General features: G+C 49.8%; 1 non-coding gene across 1 annotated transcript; it reads left to right on the top strand.

Moving 5' to 3' along the window:
• Positions 1 to 6,694: 6,694 nt before the first annotated feature.
• Positions 6,695 to 6,777, top strand: trnal-uaa (transfer RNA leucine (anticodon UAA)). Its single transcript has one exon. It is a non-coding gene; the product is annotated as a tRNA-Leu (tRNA).
• Positions 6,778 to 18,157: the final 11,380 nt, after the last annotated feature.

Here is an 18,157-nt window from a genome sequence, read left to right as displayed (position 1 = left end):
AGAGGGGCTTTGGAGCTACTGTCCACACCAGGAGCACCCTGAGAGGAGACCCCAGATGTAGCAGCCAGCTGCTCCTCCCCCTTATAAGACACACGTGTACCTCGCTGCTGACCTGAGAGGGATGTGGACCTGGTGAAGAGTTCAGGTGCCTCGTCCCCCCCTCTCACCTTGTCACCGCTGGATGGATCTCATGGACAAAGCGTTGGAGTGCAGGTCTGCGCGCATCTCCGGCAGCCACTGATTGGTCGGCTGGATCTGGCTCTCCATCAGAGTCACCAATCTCTCAAGGAAGGAAGCCAGACACCCCCCCATCAGAGACAGTGCAGCATGCAAGGCCTGGATGGACTCCTCCATCATCCGAACTTGGGTACACATAACCTCTGGCAACTCTGCCAGATGTTGCCTGACCTCTTGCTGCAGCTGCAGTATTTCCCGTGTTGCTGGTGACACCAGAGGCACGTCATCAGCCTGGGACTCAGCATGGGCCTGGCCTCCCACAGACTTCCAACTGCCAGTGGCCTCGGCTGTCACAGCCTCCGTCAGCTGCCCGGGCCTGTCTGTGACGTGCTCACCAGCTTGTGTGCCCAAATCTAACAGCAAGTGGATACCCACCGAGTGAGGGTTTCTGTGCTGGTGGAGGGTGCAGGGGAATGAGGTGATGGTGCACCCTCTGAGGCTCCCTCCTCCTCCTCAGAGGTGTCTGGCTGTCCCACAGTCTCTCCAGCTCTTCGCTCTTGTCGTTCATCCTAGCCTGCATGTGAAAACAGGGACATTGAAGGGTTAGGGTCTGCCCATCGTGACATTCCAACCACCCCTACTGTGCAGCTCCATTGATGCAGTGGTGAACAGATGAGCAGTATGGCTCCTTTGCAGCGGATGCTCCCTTGTGCCCCAGGAGATGTTCACTCACTCTCTTAGGTAGGTGTCCCTGTCTCCCATCAGCTATGGAGCAGCTGCTTTGCTGCCCGGCCTGTTCCATGGCCTCCTCCTCCATCGGGATGAGGACATGGAGATAAGGCATCCACTGCCAGTCTTGACATGCTCTTTCCGATTGTGGCCTGACTTCTCCTGCAGCCACTATGATCAACAAAGTTAGTCTCCCAGCGGGGACAAACCCAATATCTCTGATGGTGATAGTCCAGCAGTCCATGATGTGGACACACAGATTCCTCCTGCATGTGGCCCCTCTCGAGGGACTGTGTGAGTTTATACAATGACTGATGTGCACCTCCCACCGAGATGCAGCCAAGCCTCAGGCAGCATGTCTTGCTGTACTTCCCCAATACACATGACTGGGTGGTCACTCCCTTTCCACCAAACACTCCCTCTCACTCTGCCATGCGCAATGTCCAAAGGGTCCAAAGTGTTTTGAGTTTGCGCCTGAGCAGCCCGGATCCGGTCATTGACCCACTTCGTGCACTGGATCCATGTCTTGGGGGTGACCCCACGGCTGCTGACTTCACCTACTATCTCAAAGCAGCTTTGCTTGGTCAGGTGGACAGGTGACCACCTCCCATCCCTGGGGAAGAGGATCTTCCACCTATCTGTTGTCACCTGGAGGCAAACCTGCAGGAAGGCATCGCCAAACCATTGGACCATGGTCACTGCAGGCTCGCATTCAGCCCCTTACCTATCAGGCAGCAGAGACAGCAGAACGGGTCCTGGGGCATCAGTGACAGCAGAACGGGTCCTGGGGCATCAGTGACAGCAGAACGGGTCCTGGGCAGCAGAGGCAGCAGAACAGGTCCTGGGGCAGCAGAGGCAGCAGAACAGGTCCTGGGGCAACGGAGGCAGCAGAACGGGTCCTGGGGCAGCAGAGGCAGCAGAACAGGTCCTGGGGCAACGGAGGCAGCAGAACAGGTCCTGGGGCAGCAGATGCAGCAGAACAGGTCCTGGGGCAGCAGATGCAGCAGAACAGGTCCTGGGGCAGCGGAGGCAGCAGAACAGGTTCTGGGGCAGCAGATGCAGCAGAATGAGTCCTGGAGCAGCAGAGGCAGCAGAACGGGTCCTGGGGCAGCAGAACGGATCCTAGGGCAGCAGATGCAGCAGAACGGGTCCTGGGGCAGCAGAGGCAGCAGAACGGGTCCTGGGGCAGCAGAACGGGTCCTGGAGCAGCAGAGGCAGCAGAACGGGTCCTGGGGCGGCAGAACGGGTCCTGGGGCATCAGAGGCAGCAGAACGGGTCCTGGGGCAGCAGAATGGGTCCTGGAGCAGCAGAGGCAGCAGAACGGGTCCTGGGGCAGCAGAACGGGTCCTGGGGCATCAGAGGCAGCAGAACGGATCTTGGGGCAGCAGAACGGATCCTAGGGCAGCAGATGCAGCAGAACGGGTCCTGGAGCAGCAGAGGCAGCAGAACGGGTCCTGGGGCATCAGAGGCAGCAGAACGGGTCTTGGGGCAGCAGAACGGGTCCTGGGACAGCAGAACGGGACCTGGGGCAGCAGAGGCAGCAGAACGGGTTCTGGGACAGCAGAGGCAGCAGAACGGGTTCTGGGACAGCAGAGGCAGCAGAATGGGTCCTGGGGCAGCAGAGGAAGCAGAACGGGACCTGGGGCAGCAGAGGGCTCTCAGGAAGACACTCCTTTAAACCAGGCAGCAGTGAATGCAGGTCTGGCAGCCCTTTCAATATGGTGCCAGCACCTGCCGTTGTGTCAGATGTCGGTGCCATCGGTGCCTCGTTCCCTACCTCTGGTCCTTGTTTACATGGGCCCCACGCCTCCCCTTCATTAATTGGTCGGCTGCTCCGTGATCGGGGTCGGTCGGCCACATTTCACTCGTGTGGTGACGACACCCACTTCCGGTGCCTCTGCCGAGAGCCGCACCGTTAGTTTAAAATTCAGCCCATGGGGTCAAGAGTGGAAAATCTCCCCTCTGATTCTCTCTACTTAAAATGAAGGAGACACCAAATTAAAACTGATGAAACCAGGGATTGTATCCTGGTTCTTCAATCTAGTGTTCTCCCAACTGAGCTATTCCAGCCTCACTGTGAACTCATCTTCATTGGAGACAAATATAACTCCAGGCGGAATTTCCCCACCCGTTCATTCCTCACTTCAGGGGAATGGGACCCGACCAGATCGCGGAACTCAGATTATGTTAATGTTCTGCTCTTGATATCTTAATATTATCTTGCGTTTGAGCCACTTTTAATCAGGTTCACGGACAAATTCTTCCATCATCCCTTCTCCCACATTCCCTCTCTCTCATTCATTCTTTATTCCTCACAATCCAGAAAGGGTTAGGAATCAGAGCTCACCCCCAAACCCTCTGCACACAGACCTCTGTCTGTTACCCTGTTTGATCCAAGAGACCAGTCAATAAATTACACTCTTTATAAACACAGAAAGCTGCCTCAGAGTGTTGGACAGAGATAAATACACTGAAGTCTTTTGAAAAAAGTTCATCTCACGGGTTGTTACTGAGCCCACAGAGCAGGGCGAGCCCAGGCTCCAGCCCCAGCCCCAGCCTGTGCTGTGTTAGCTGATGCCACCTGGTGTGATACTGAGCCACACGGAGCAGGAAAGGGCCTGGTTGTAGTCATGGCCTGTGTTGTGTTAACTGATCCCACTCAGTGTGGTAGGAGCCACACAGAACAGACTGGGCCCAGGCTCCTTCCTCAGCCTGAGGGATGATAGTTCTTCTCACACGTTGTTGTACAGAGCCCCACACAGAACAGGGAAATCACAGGCTCCATCCCCGGCCTGTGGTATTTTACTTCATCGCACCTGGTATGGTACGGAGTCCCCAGAGCAGGAAAGATCCAGCTTCCATCTCCGGCCTGTGCTGAATTAGCTGATCTGACCTGGTTGGCACTGAACCGCAATCAGGGAAGGATGGGCCGAGGCTCCATGGCCTGTGGTGTGTTAGTTATTCTCATTTGGTGAGGTACTGAGCACCATATAGAGCAGGATGGGCCTGTGCTCAGTGAGCTGATCTCACCTTGTGTGGTCCTGAGACCCACACACAAAGCAGGACAGGCCTAGGCCTCATCCCCGGCCTGTGTTCAATTAGCAGATCTCAGCCAAAAGATTTTGATAAGGTTCCACACAAGAGGCTTCTCGATAAGATTAAAGGCCCTGGTATCAGTGGTAATATATTGATCTGGATTGGGAACTGACCGGCAGACGTAGGCAGAAAGTAGTTACAGATGGATCTGGATCTGTTTGGAGACCAGTTACCAGTGGTGTCCCACAGGGATCGGTGTTGGGACTGTTGCTCTTTACTATTTTTATTAATGATCTGGATGTAGGTGTAGGGCGCACCATCTGTAAATTGACAGATGATTTGAAGATCTGTGCGAGTGTTTAGACTGTAGACGATACTCGACTGTTTCAGGCTGATCTTAATGTGTTGGGAGATTGGGTTCATGACTGGTAAATGATGTTTAATTTGGGTAAGTGCAGTGTTATTCATGTGGACAGGGCGAATGCTCAACATTCATACACCCTTCAGGGAAAAACATTAAAGCAGGTGGAGAAAGAAAATAATTTTGAGCAGAGATCTGGATGTTCTAGTGCACAGATCTCTAAAGTTACAGCAGCAATGATGTGAAGTGATAGTTGGAGCAAATAGAGGGTTGGGCTGCATTCAGAGGACAATTGAGTATAAAATGAGGCATATTCTTTCATGGGATGTGAGCGACACTGGCAAGGCCAGAATTTGTTACCCATCCCTAATTGTCCTTGACAAGGTGGCGGTGAGCTCCCTTCTTGAATTGCTGCACTCCATGTGGTGTAGGTACACCCACAGTGCTGTTAGGAAGGGAGATCCAGAATTTTGACCCAGCATCAGTGCATGAACAGCGATATATTTGCAGATCAGATGGTGTGTGACTTGGAGGGGAGCTTGCACATGGTGGTGTTTCCATGCATCTGCAGCCCTTGTCCTTCAAGGTGGTGGAGGTCTTCGGTTTGGAAGGTGCTGTCTGCGGAGCCTTGGTGAGTTGCAGCAGTGCATCTGGTAGATGGTACACACTACTGCCACTGTGTGTCAGTGATGAAGGGAGTGAATGTTTAAGGTGGTGAATGGGGTGACAATCAAGGCGGCTGCTTTGTCCTGGACAGTGTCGGGTTTCTAGAGTATTGTTGGTGCTGCACTCATCCTGGTTTGTGCCTGTAGATGGTTGACAAGTTTTGGAGAGTCAAAAATCACAAAATTATTGCAGTGCAGAAGGAGGCCATTCGGCCCATTGTGTCTGCAGAGAATTATAGAACATAGAAAGTTTACAGCACAGGCAGGCCAAAAAACGAGCCACCCAGCTGAATCCCATTGCCCAGCATTTGGACCGTAGCCCTGCAGGTTCAGGTACTTGAGGTGCACATCCAGACACCTTTTAAATGAGTTGAGGGTTTCTGCCTCAGCTACCCTTACAGGCAGTGAGTTCCAGACTCCCACAGCCCTCTGGGTGAAAAAACCTTTCCTCATCTCCCCTCTAATTGTTCAACACATCAATTTAAATCTATGCCCCCTAGTCACTGACCTCCCTACTAAGGTAAATAGACCCTTCCCATCCATTCTATCCAGACCCCTCACAATTTTGTACATTTCAATCAAATCTCCCCTCAGCCTCCTCTATTCAACCCCAGCTGATCCAATCTTTCCTCATCGCTGCATTTTTCCAGAGCTGGCAACATCCTCGTAAATCTCCTCTGTAACCTCTCTAGTGCAATTACATCCTTTCTGGAATGAGGTGACCAGAACTGCACACAGAACTCAAGTTGTGGCCTAACTAATGATTGATACAGTTCCAGCATAACCTCCCTGCTCTGATATTCTATACATCGGCTAATAAAGGAAAGGATTCCATAAGCCTTCTCAACCAACTTATCAACCTGTCCTGCTACTTTCAGGGATTTGTGGACATTCACTTCAAGGTCCCTCACTTCCTCTACACCTCTCAGCATTCACCCATTAATTGTGTATTCCTTTGCTGTGTTTGACCTCACCAAAGACATCACCTGACACTTCTCCAAGTTGAGTTCCATTTGCCACTTTTCTGCCCACCTGACCAGTCCATTTCTCCAGCTCTCCTAATGAGCATTTCACCACGTGCCTTGAGCTGAGTTGCTCATCACAGAATTCCCACTATCTGATTTACTCTTGTAGCCAGAGTATGTATATGAATGGTCCAGTTAAGCTTTTGTCAATGGTAACCCCCAGGATGTTGATGGTGGGGGGATTCAGCGATGGTAATGCTGTTGATCGTCAAAGGGAGATGGTTACATTCTCTCTTGTTGGAGATGGTCATTGCCTGGTACTTATGTGATGTGAATGTTACTTGCCACTTAGCAGCCCAAGTCTGAATGTTGTCCAGGTCTTGCTGCTTCTGGACACGGACTCCTTCAGTATCTGAGATGTCCCGAATTTGTCCTTTTATGAAACCTTGGTCAGGACTCACTTGGAATATTGTATCCAGTCTTGGTCTCCTCACATGATGGGTGATATTGAGGCTTTGGAAAGGGTACAGAGGAGAGACATTCGACGAATTCCCAGTATAAGACATCTTGGTTATCAAGTTAGACTAAAAGAGTTGGGACCCTACACCTTAGAGAAACCTAGAATGAGGGGTGATCCGATTGAGGTTCATAAATAATGAAGAGTCCAATTTAGCATGGGAGAGGAGTCATAACTTTGTATTGGAAAAGGCCAGATGGCACCCGGATCACATTAAATTTCATTTTCAGTGGTGGGCTAATGTACCAGGATGGCCGAGTGGTTAAGGCGTTGGACTTAAGATCCAATCGACGTATGTCTATGTGGGTTCAAACCCCACTCCTGGTATCTGTGCTTACAAAATGTTACTTTTTATTTCCCTGACTTTTGCCTTGCACCATCATCTCTTCTGTCATTTAATCACTCTTGCCTTCCAACTGATCACAGCTTCCTATTATTTGATCTGCCCCAGCACCGTTCCTTGGCTCTGCGCTTGCTTATAAACTGGTAAATCTTTAACTTAATCTCCTCTGTACCCTGACAATGACCTTCTCATCCTTCCTGGATTGTGGTTCCTCACAGAATTCGCTGCCTCTCCGACTCCCCTCCAGGTAACTGAAGGCCCTGAGCCTTGGTCTCGCTTTATACGCTAGCTGGTAGTTGATTCCTTGCAGGTCTGCCACCGCTCAGGAGAAGCTCAAGACCCAGATCAAGCAAAGTATCAAGAGGAATGTGAACAAAGGCTCCCTGGTGCAGAGCAAGGGACAGGGCGCCTCCCGCTCCTTCAAAATCAGCAAGAAGGAAAACCCAGGGAAAAGTGGGAAAGAAGGTGAAGAAACCAGCAGCCAAGAAATCTTTACTGAAGAAACCAGCAGACAAGAAATCTTCAGTGAAGAAACCAGCAGACAAGAAATCTTTAGTGAAGAAACCAGCAGACAAGAAAGTGACAACAAAGAAAGTAACAGCCAAGAAAACGAGCAGCAAGGCGGCGGCAACGCCAAATAAGGCGGTGAAGAAAGCAGCGCTTCAGAAAAAGTCTCCTGCGAAGAAGGTCAAAAAAGGCAAGAGTGCGGCGGGCGGAAAGGCGCTGAAGAAAGTACAGACATGGAAGAGCAAGGTCAAGCCGAAAGCAGCGAAGTCTCAGAAAGCAGGGTCTGGAAAGAAGTGAAAGCGCGGGAAACTTGTAAACATCTGAACACAAAGGCTCTTCTCAGAGCCACCCACATCTCTCAGGAAAGAGCTGATCCCCTGATCAAATGATCCCTGTCCAGGCCCCGCCTGCAGATTCCACATGGAAATGATTTGGAGTAAATCCAGGATCCCTGGTGACTCCCGTCCACCCAGCCCTTTCCCCACTCTCTGTCATAAAACAGAGGGATGTCCGGCCCTCACTCTAACTGGGGATGTGTTCGGTGCAGTCTCAGTTCACAAATTCAGGGGGAGAGTTTGTAAGACAGTAACACTGGCGGAGAAACCCCACCTCACAACTCAAACCCCAACACATGAGTTTCTCCAATTCAGCTGGAGTCGGGTGAAAACAGGAGCTGGGATAGGCTGTGATCGGGAATGTTAGGAATGGATTTGTTCAGGGAGGAACGTACCTGGAATCTCCCAAAATAATAGTTCCTTATTTCCCCAGATGACACATTCTGCAGTGAGAGTGAAAAGTCTCTTCACTGCTTCAAATTTATTAATTGTTTGGTTCGAGATGAATAATGATTCAGAGAGTAATGACAGGATCTGAAGCTTTTCTCACACCAGCCCTTGAATGACTCAGTGTGAAGTGTCCAATGTGTGAAGCTACTGCCAGGGTTTGTCAATCTGAACAGTTTCAGCTCAGTTACTGGGGGCCTGGATACCCGCAGTTTGACTCTGTCTCTGATTGGTCACCCGCTTCTCAATCCAATTCTTAACCAATAGGAGAATCACATATAAGTAAATAGAAGTTCTCATTGGCTTAGATTTTCCAATTGGAAAAAGCCTGGCAATTCCAGAGCAGGAAGGAATTGAAGTGATGGAAAATTTCAATTTTCAGGCAACAATTTTAAAACCTCTCATTTTCTGTTCTGTTTTACTGTATTTACCGTCACAAAATCCTGACGCGATTTTAGGAATCGTTTTCATTTGTCAATCTGTTAACTGTAAGCGGCGAGAGGATGGTCCGGTTCAGCAATTTAAAACGGGACAAATATCAGCTTCCACTCTGTAAAAGGAACAAATTAGCGACTAACCGCTTCTCACAGGCTTCTCGGGGACTGACAGAAACGAGCGGTTTCTGAACTTCTCTCCTGAAAGAGGCGGATAATGCTGCAGGGAGCAATGAACTGCCCTTCACTTTCTGGCTGCTAATACACCCCTGACTTTAAACAGTTCAAACAGCGACTGATGCTTCTGCCGGAAAATTAGCAGATTCACCAGAATGATCCCGGTCCATCATGGCCAAAGACATCCAGCTGGCCCGCCGCATCCGCGGGGAACGCACCTAAAACCCAGCTTCAGTAACAAGTGTAACAAGGGCTCTTTTCAGAGCCACCAAATCAGCAAAGGAAAGAGCTGCCATCTCTGTTCATCATCAAACCCATTAGATTGGAGGGGCGGCCACATGGTTTCTGTTTTGTCACATCACTTTCCCGAAAGGCCTGTCGGACTGAGAGCTGATCTGGAATTTAGAAAGCAGCATTACCGGAGACTCATTGCTGCTCAGCACAATCTCAACCCCGCTCCTGGGATCCGTTAGCTGGCATTTGGGGAAAAGAAATGGATCCCAGTTTTATTTGGAAGGCATTAATGGAGCCGGGTCCGTTCACATGAGGGTTATTTACAAACATTACCCAATGAGTTCACTAATATTTGAATCCATTGGAGATCAGTACACAGGATATGTAAGGCAGCTCGGTCACTCTGACTGAAACCGCCAGTTCCCCGGGGCTGCAGACCCTGACACTGCGGGGAGAGAATCCCCGACTCTATCCCGCCGCCGGGGGAAACAGACAGCTCTGTGTCCGCAAAATAGGGAGGGCCGGGGGGAAGGCACACCTGAAAGCGCTGCAATGGACTCAGCTCCTGTGTGTGCGCACAACTCTCACTGATTCCGTCCTCTGGGAACAGTGCGGTCTAAACAGATCAGGTTAGGAGAGAAACACACAGCCCGAGAATGGCCTCTTCCTTCCTGCATTTACTCTGTTCCGGGAGCAGATTCTCATTGAGAAGCGGCGCTCAGATCACCGGAGAGAGAAAAAAAAAACACAATTCAAACTGTCCAAATGAAAAACAGAGAATTAACCCGGACACTTCCATTATTAAATTAATTCATCAGCTCCGAACCAGTTCCCGTTAATGTACCGGGATAATCTCGGGATTTATAAAATCGAAGGCAGCGCGATTTATTAAATTGTTGATTCTGACACCCTGTAGTTCACTTCTTCACTTAACTAGAGGGGGAGATGTGTGAGCAGAGAAACAGAGCGAAATCCAGAGAGGGAACTGAAAACACACCTGGACAGATGTGAAACAGGTCAATCCACTGTTACAATAACTCCATCACTGACTCCCTCCTGACAGTAACCAGTCCTTTCACAGAGACTGTGGGTGGCTCTGAAAAGAGCCTTTGGTTTATTTGATGACATTTTGGCCGCTTTACTCTTTCTGGGAGCTCTGAGCGCTGGTTTTCTTGGGCAGCAGCACGGCCTGGATATTAGGCAGCACCCTGCCCTGAGCGATAGTCACTCCTCCCAGCAGCTTGCTGAGCTCCTCGTCGTTGCGGACGGCCAGCTGCAGGTGTCTGAGGTTGTTGCGGGTCTTCTTGTTGTCCCGGGCTGCGTTCCCGGCCAGCTCGAGGATTTCAGCGGTCAGATACTCGAGCACAGCAGCCAGATAGACCGGGGCTCCGGCACCCACACGCTCAGCATAGTTACCCTTTCTCAGGAGCCTGTGAACACGGCCCACCGGGAACTGCAGTCCAGCCCGGGAGGAGCGAGACTTGGCCTTGGCTCGAGCTTTCCCGCTGGTCTTTCCTCCTCCAGACATTTCCACAATCTCACAAATACTTTCACAAAGAATGAATAATTTCCTTAGCATTGATAGCATGTCGCAGGTAGTCAGGATGGCCGAGCGGTCTAAGGCGCTGCGTTCAGGTCGCAATCTCCATTGGATGCATGGGTTCGAATTCTACGTCTGACACATCGTGTTTTGACTGCACTGGAGGCGTTTGGGAGCAGCGGTGAAAATCAAAGAGAAAGCAGGAAAGAACATGGACAAACAAAGGAACAATGGACCCAAAGATGTTGCAACAAAGCATGAGAGTTAGAGGCAACTAAGCAAACAGCAGGGCACATAAAAGATCAAAAATGTAACCTTTGTATCGGGGTGGAAGATGTTGCCAATATCCTGAATGAATACTTTACTTTTTTCCCGAATGAGAGGGTGATGCAGATATTGTTATGAAGGAGGAGGAGTGTGAAGTATTGGACGTGATAACTTAAGGAGAGAGGAAGTATAAATGGGATGAGCATCCTTGAATGTGGAAAAATCACCAGGACCAGATGAAATGTACCCCAGGCTGTTGAAAGAAGCCAGGGAAGAAATAGTGGAAGGTCTGACCATCATTTTCCAATCCCTCACTGGATACAGGTGTGGTGCCAGAGGATTGGAGGTCTTGTAACGTTGCAATAAAAGCAAAATACGAGGCAGATCAAGCATGGCTGATCCTTTCGAGTAGAGAAACAGGGCTGAATTCCCTGAACCAGTGCTACAGCTTTCAGAATAGAAGGAGCCTATACACACCTGATGGGTTCCACTTAAACAAAAGAGCTGGAGGTGTTGACGGTCAGAACAGATAAAATGTGGAGGAGTGTTTGAAGCAGATGCTGTGTGGTTACTGTAGTTGTACTATGGAGTTATTTCAAGGAGGTGATTCTGAATGCAATGGATCAACGTGGACCCGTCCAAGGCAAAGGTTCTAAACTTCCCTGTGGTCCAGCCTGGTTGAATGAAACTGAAGAAAACAAATCACCCAGAAGTGGAAAAGAAATATAAGGCCATGAAAGCACAGAATTCAGATGGATGCAATACCAGATGGTATGGCAAGAGTGTAAAACAGCAACAGACTGGTGAATAAAACTTTCCCATTGAATGAGACAAGAGAAAAGAAGGGTAATAATAGTGTCAGGTGAGTTGTGACACGATTCACATTCCACCTTGATCTGAATAGGACTGTTGAAGGGAGTGATTGAGAAGAATAGAGGAGAAATGAAAAGAAAGGAGAAATAAACAAAAGGTCTTTTGATTTTAGAATGCTTGTTTTTGGAAATGACAGACTGTAAAGTGTGTGTGTCAGAAGATATAGAGCGAAGTTGGGTATGACAAGATCACAGGAAGGTTGTGCCCTGAGACAAGGTGTGTGTTGACAGGAAAGCTGCTTTCTTTTGCACAATATGTATTTTATTCATATAATTTGTGCAATTACATTGCAAAGCAGTTCAAATTTAATATTACATAAGGTACAATACAGATCAGTTTCCTTCAATAATGTACATGATGTATCTCACTATCCCTGCCTGCACAGGTTATATTTACAGTATTTACATTACACATCAAACATTCTCTGGTGCAAACAGCCCGAGGGGTTTTACACGGGTTCCAGCCCCTCACTGTACTGTGGCCTACTAAGGACTTCGACTGCAGCCTTTCCCCATTGAGTCTCCATGGTGGCTTCCCCAAGCTTTAATGCCGTCCCACAGCACATAGTCTTGGACGTTGCAATGTGCCAGTCCGCAACACTCGGTCATGGACAGCTCTTTGCACTGGAATACCTGTCCCACGGCCGGGCTCGTTCTCAATAGAGATCATTTCAAATGAACATTTCGTAAATCCGTGCTGTCTCTCTCACAATAAAGAGAACAGGATGTCTGGCAGATTCAGTGTGAGACAATAACACTGCCGGGTAAAGGCCGCTTTCCAACTCCAATCTTAACACAGGAGATTCCCCAAACAGCTGCAGTAAGGTGCTGTAAACTGCTGGAAGTTGATGTGTGTGGAAATGGTGATGTTACTGAGGAGGTTTCTTAGTATAGAATGGACTATGTTTTGGTGGGAATATTACTGAGTGTTAATTGCATCGGGACCATATTTAAAAGCTCCGGCTTTCTGGAAAGCCTTGACTATGAAGGCCGAGTCTGGAAGGGTTTGTGTGGAGAGCTGGGTTTCGGTTCTGCTGTTAATAAAGGGTTTGAAATTGGCAGCCCGGGGGAAACTGGAGGCGGAGCTGAAATATGAGGGGCCATTCTCTCTCTCTCTGTCACTCTGGGTGTCTCCTCCATCGAGCTCTCTGTTTAATCTTCACTCTTCCCCTCCCTGCTCTCACTCTGCCTTTCTCAGCCAGGTCCAGGTGGCCTGTATAAAAAGGAGCCTGACAGAATCAGTCTCTTTTATTGTGCACTGATTTGAGGAAAGAATCAACATGTCTGCCAGTAAACAAGAGTATGCTCCAGGCTGGCAGCATGTTAGAATCCATGAGGAAAGGCATCATCACCCTCATTGACAAGCAGAAGGGGGAGAGGACAGAAATCAGAAATTGGTGGCCCAATTTCTGCTTAATGCTGACTACAAGATTCTGTCAAAAGACATAGCCAGTCGATTCAAGTCTGCTCTGGAGTTGGTGATTCACCCTGATCAGACCTATACTATACCAGGCAGGACAATCTCTGATAGCTTTGCGCTACTCAGGGATATGATCACCTATGTACGGGACAGGAGGGTGGACACCTGCCTCATCAGCCTGGACCAGGAGAAGGCTTTTGACAGGACATCGCACACTTACATGATGGATGTGCATTCCAAAATGGGGTTTGGGGAGGGAATCTGCAATTGGATCAAACTAGTCTACACAAACATCAGTAGTGCAGTCTCAATCAATGGGTGGGAATCAGAAAGTTTCCCGATCCAATCTGGAGTCAGACAGGGCTGTCCTCTCTCCCCTGTCTTGTTTGTTTGCAGTATTGAACCCTTTGCTGAGTCTATTAGGAAGAATGCGAGCATCAGAGGGGTGACAATCCCAGGCAGCGGAGGCACTCAGGTTAAAACCTCCCTGTACATGGATGATGTCGCCGTTTTATGCTCGGATCCACTGTCTGTGCGCAAAGTGATGAGCATCTGCGACCAGCTCGAAATGGCCTTGGGAGCCAATGTTAAACACGGCAAGAGCGAGGCCATGTTCTTTGGGAACTCGGCTGACCGATCCTTTGTCCCCTTCACCGTTAGGTCAGACTACCTGAAGGTGCTGGTAGGGCTGGGACGTGCACCAAAACCTGGAAGGAGCGAGTAGCCAGGGTACAACATAAGCTGAGCATGTGGGAGCAGCGATCTTTCTCCATTATGGGTAAGAACCTGGTCATCAGGTGCGAGGCGCTCACATTGCTGTACGTGGTGCAGGTCTGGCCCATACCGCATTGCTGCGCTGTGGCGATCACCTGAGCCATTTTCCGCTTCATCTGGGGATCCAAAATGATCCGAGTGCGGAGGGACACGATGTTCAAACCTCTGGATAAGGGCGGGAGAAATGTACCCAACGTCGCCTTCATCCTTATGGCTACCTTTGTGTGCGGCTGCATCAAGCTGTGTGTAGATCCCCAGTTTGCAAACTTCAAGTGTCACTACGTGCTGAGGTTCTATCTGTCCCCAGTGTTGCAAAGGATGGGCCTGGTCATATTGCCGCGGAATGCTCCATCAAGGTGGACTGTGCCGTACTGCCTATCCTTCATGGAAAAATTTCTGTGGCAAAACACCTTTGACCACCAATCCATCAGGCAGTGGTCTGCACGGAATATCCTCAAGGCCCTACGGGAAAAGGAGATGGTGGATCCTGTCGGATGGTCCCCTGAGCAGAAGTCCAAAGTCATTTGGCAGAATGCCTCATCACCAGAACTTTCAAAAAGCACCAAGTTGTAGCCTGGCTGATGGCAAGAAGAGCCCTCCCTGTCAGTTCCTTCCTGCACACCCGAAGTCTCACCCCATCCACACGCGGCCCTCGAGGTGGCTGTGGTGGAAAAGAGACGTTGCCCACCTCTTTCTGGAATGTGTCTTTGCAAAGCAGGTGTGGAAGAGATGCAGTGGTTTTTGTCGAGGTTCATACCAAGCAGCTCTGTAGCACAGGAGTCTGTGCTCTATGGGCTGTTCCCAGGGACGCACACCGAGATAAACATCAACTGCTGCTGGAGGACTGTCAATTCATTGAAAGACGCTCTTTGGTCTGCCCGAAACTTGCTGGTCTTCCAGCGCAAAGAGTTGTCCATGACCGAATGTTGCAGACTGGCACATTCCAAGGTCCAGGACTACGTGCTGAGGGACGCACTAAAACTTGGGGCAGCCGCAGCAAAGGCTCAATGTGGAAAGACCACAGTGTAAGCTCCCCTCACCACGCTGAACTGAGGAGCTGGATCCATGGGAAACCACTCGAACTGTAGCCAGAAAATATTTGTTTGCTGTAAAATGTACATGGCATGACAATGAAATGGAAGGGTTGTGAGGCAACTCACTCCTGTATTGAAGGAAACTGATCTCCTTTGCACTCTTTGTATTGTTTGACTTGGTGCTTTTTGGAACTGTTTTGTAATGTATTTATTTTTTCCAGATTTTTATGAATAAAGTATATTTTGGAAATTAATAAAAGAAAGTCTGGCAGAGGTAAAGGAGGGAAAGGACTGGGCAAAGACGGAGCAAAGCGGCACCGCAAAGTGCTTCGTGATAATATCCAGGGCATCACCAAACCAGCAATCCGCCACCTGGCTCGCCGTGGCGGGGTCAAGCGGATCTCGGGTTTGATCTATGAGGAGACTGGCGGGGTGTTGAAGGTTTTCCTGGAGAATGTGATCAGGGATGCGGTCACCTACACTGAACACGCCAAGCGCAAGACGGTCACTGTCATGGATGTGGTGTACGCTCTGAAACGGCAGGGCCGCACTCTCTACGGATTCAGCGGCTGAAAAACTCGACCCTTTCCTGCAAACACAACAAAGGCTCTTCTAAGAGCCACCCACCGCCTCACTGAGAGAGCAGTGACCTAGAAACGGGAGCTGGGATAGGCTGTTTAGAACTGCCTGGAATAAATCTGTGCTGTGTTCGAGATACAAAACTAGAATCCCCAAATTTGACATTTCATTTGCAGCAAGGATGTGCAGTGGATTTGATTTTCTAAACGGGCTGTGTAAACAGTGCCCGAGGCTCTACAGTTAGTTATTTCCCCAGTCGACACATGCCCTCAGTGAAAAGCCACATCACTCCTCCAGAATCACTCATTGTTTTCCTAGAATTTCAAAATGATTTCGCTGCAATGAGGGAATCCGGGAGTTTTGCAGCAGCCGTTAAATCGGTCACTGGAACCAGACCCACTTGTGATGTTATTTCCCCCGAGACGGTGTTTCCTGCACTGAAACTGACAGGGTTTGTGAAACTGATCAGTTTCAGTTCATTCATTCAGGGACCTGGAATTCCCGCAGTTTGAGCCCGCGCTATCCAGAGCCCACTTCTGATTGGTCACCCTCTTCCCATTCGCATGTCTTAACCAATTGCCGAGCCTCGAATTAGAAAATACAGCAAATCATTGGCTTAAATTGTCGTCCTGGCAGAAAGGTTGAATTCAAAAAGGCCGCCAATTTCAGTGTTGGGCAGAATCGAATTACTCAACGAATCTCAATAACGAATTGGCAGCACATTCTCTACATTCCCCGATTTTCCTTTCCATCGATTGGGGTGCTAATTCACTCGGGTGCGTTTGCTAATACTAACTGTCATCCTCAGATCCATTTAACATTTCAGTAATCCTATTAAATACAAAAGGAATTTTATGATTGAATTTCCATTGGAAGATAGTGAATTAGCACCCCGATCGATGGAAAGGAAAATCGGGCAGAGGATAAAATGTGCTGCCAATTCGTTATTGTGATTTGTTTATATAACTGACCAGGATTGACTTCACCCGAACGCAGCTACTAGCTCCCACCCCACTGACCGCTCTCCCCCTCTCTGCAACTCGCTTTCTCCCCCTCCTCCCTACTGGTGAAATTCCGCACTCTGGCTGTTCGCTCTCCGCACCCCCACCCCCCACCCTGTCCCAGCCCAGCCCACAGCTGCTAGCTCTGGCCGTGACACTCGCTCCCACATTTCTTCACCAGGCACCACCTGTAGAAGCAGGAGGGCCGCAAGGAGTGACAGGGCGACGTAGGAGTGAGTGGCTGAGAGGAGGGAAGTGGCACGGCCTGGAGCGAGTGGCCAGAGAGTGGGGTGGTGCGAAGCGAGGAACAACTGGCCAGGGGAGTGGGGGGTGGGGGAGCAGCGAGGTCTGGAGCGAGCGGCTGAGGGGGGGATTCGTCGAGGCCTGGAGTGAGTTGCCGAGGGGGGAGAGCTACAGCTTCAAAATCTCCCATTCAGCCACTTCCTCCAGCCAAGTGGTGGGGGGATGGGGTGGCTAGATACCCAATGATGCTTTATCACGCATGCACGAAGATGGATTTGTTGCGGAAATGTGATGAGGTTGGCGCTGCAAAATGCTCGAGTATCTGACCGCTGAAATCCTCGAGCTGGCCGGTAACGCGGCCCGGGACAACATGAAGACCCGCATCATCCCCAGACACCTGCAGCTGGCCGTCCGCAACAACGAGGAGCTCATCAAGCTGCTGGCAGACGTGACCATCGCTCAGGGCGGGGTGCTGCCTAATATCCAGGCCTTGCTGCTGCCCAAGCAAACCAGCGCTCAGAGCTCCCAGAAAAAGTAAAGCGGCCAAAATGTCATCTAATAAACCAAAGGCTCTTTTCAGAGCCACCCACAGTCTCTGTGAAAGGGCTGGTTACTGTCAGGAGGGAGTCAGTGATGGAGTTATTGTAACAGTGGATTGACCTGTTGCACATATGTCCAGCTGTATTTTTTAATTTGCTCTGTTTTTCTGCTCACACATCTCCCCCTCTAGTTAAGTGAAGAACTGAACTACAGGGTGTAGAATCAACAATTCCCAGGATCGGGGGTGAGATTGTGCTGAGCAGCAATGAGCCTCCAGTAATGCTGCTTTCTAAATTCCAGATCAGCTCTCAGTCCAACAGGCCTTTCGTATTTTAAATATCACAACAGAGCTGAGCGGGAGTGAGCGCAGCCTCAGCTGCACCGAGTCTCAGGGGCTCTCACGACCCCAATCAGAGCCGCCAGGCCTGGCGGACGTGCAGCAAGGATCCCGGGGGAGGGAGGGTGCACCATTAAAGTGATGGTGCAGCACCTCCCCCATCCTCGCCGCCACTTCCCGGTTTCTTCTCCCGTTTATCTCAACATTAAGAAGACACTTTTGCTCTGGACTACACTGGTTATAAAGTAAGACCCAACTTTGTCTCTGAAAGTGATGAATAGCAGCAACAACAGCAGAATCCAACCCCTGCAGTTACATGTGAACTTGCTGATGTTGCAGCAGATTGAATGACTGAGTGAATCCCTTCCCACACACATGGCAGGGGAACGGCCTCTCCCCAGAGTGAATGTGTTGGTGTTTCAGCAGATCATTACTGCTTTTCAAGCTCTTTTCACAGTCAGGACATTGAAAAGGTCTCTGATCAGTGTGAACAAGTTGATATTCAGTGAGGTTGGATGACTGAGTGAACCCCTTCCCACACACGGAGCAGGTAAATGATCTCTCCCCAGTGTGAACTCACTGGTGTTTCAGCAGGTTGACTCTGGCTGGGTTCAGTTCTACAC

This window comes from Heterodontus francisci, unplaced genomic scaffold (genome assembly GCF_036365525.1).
Source record: "Heterodontus francisci isolate sHetFra1 unplaced genomic scaffold, sHetFra1.hap1 HAP1_SCAFFOLD_43, whole genome shotgun sequence".
In the NCBI taxonomy this organism is placed as follows: Eukaryota; Metazoa; Chordata; class Chondrichthyes; order Heterodontiformes; family Heterodontidae; genus Heterodontus; species Heterodontus francisci.
The sequence above is the reverse complement of the archived record's forward strand: the minus strand, read 5'-3'. Positions and strand labels throughout refer to the sequence as shown.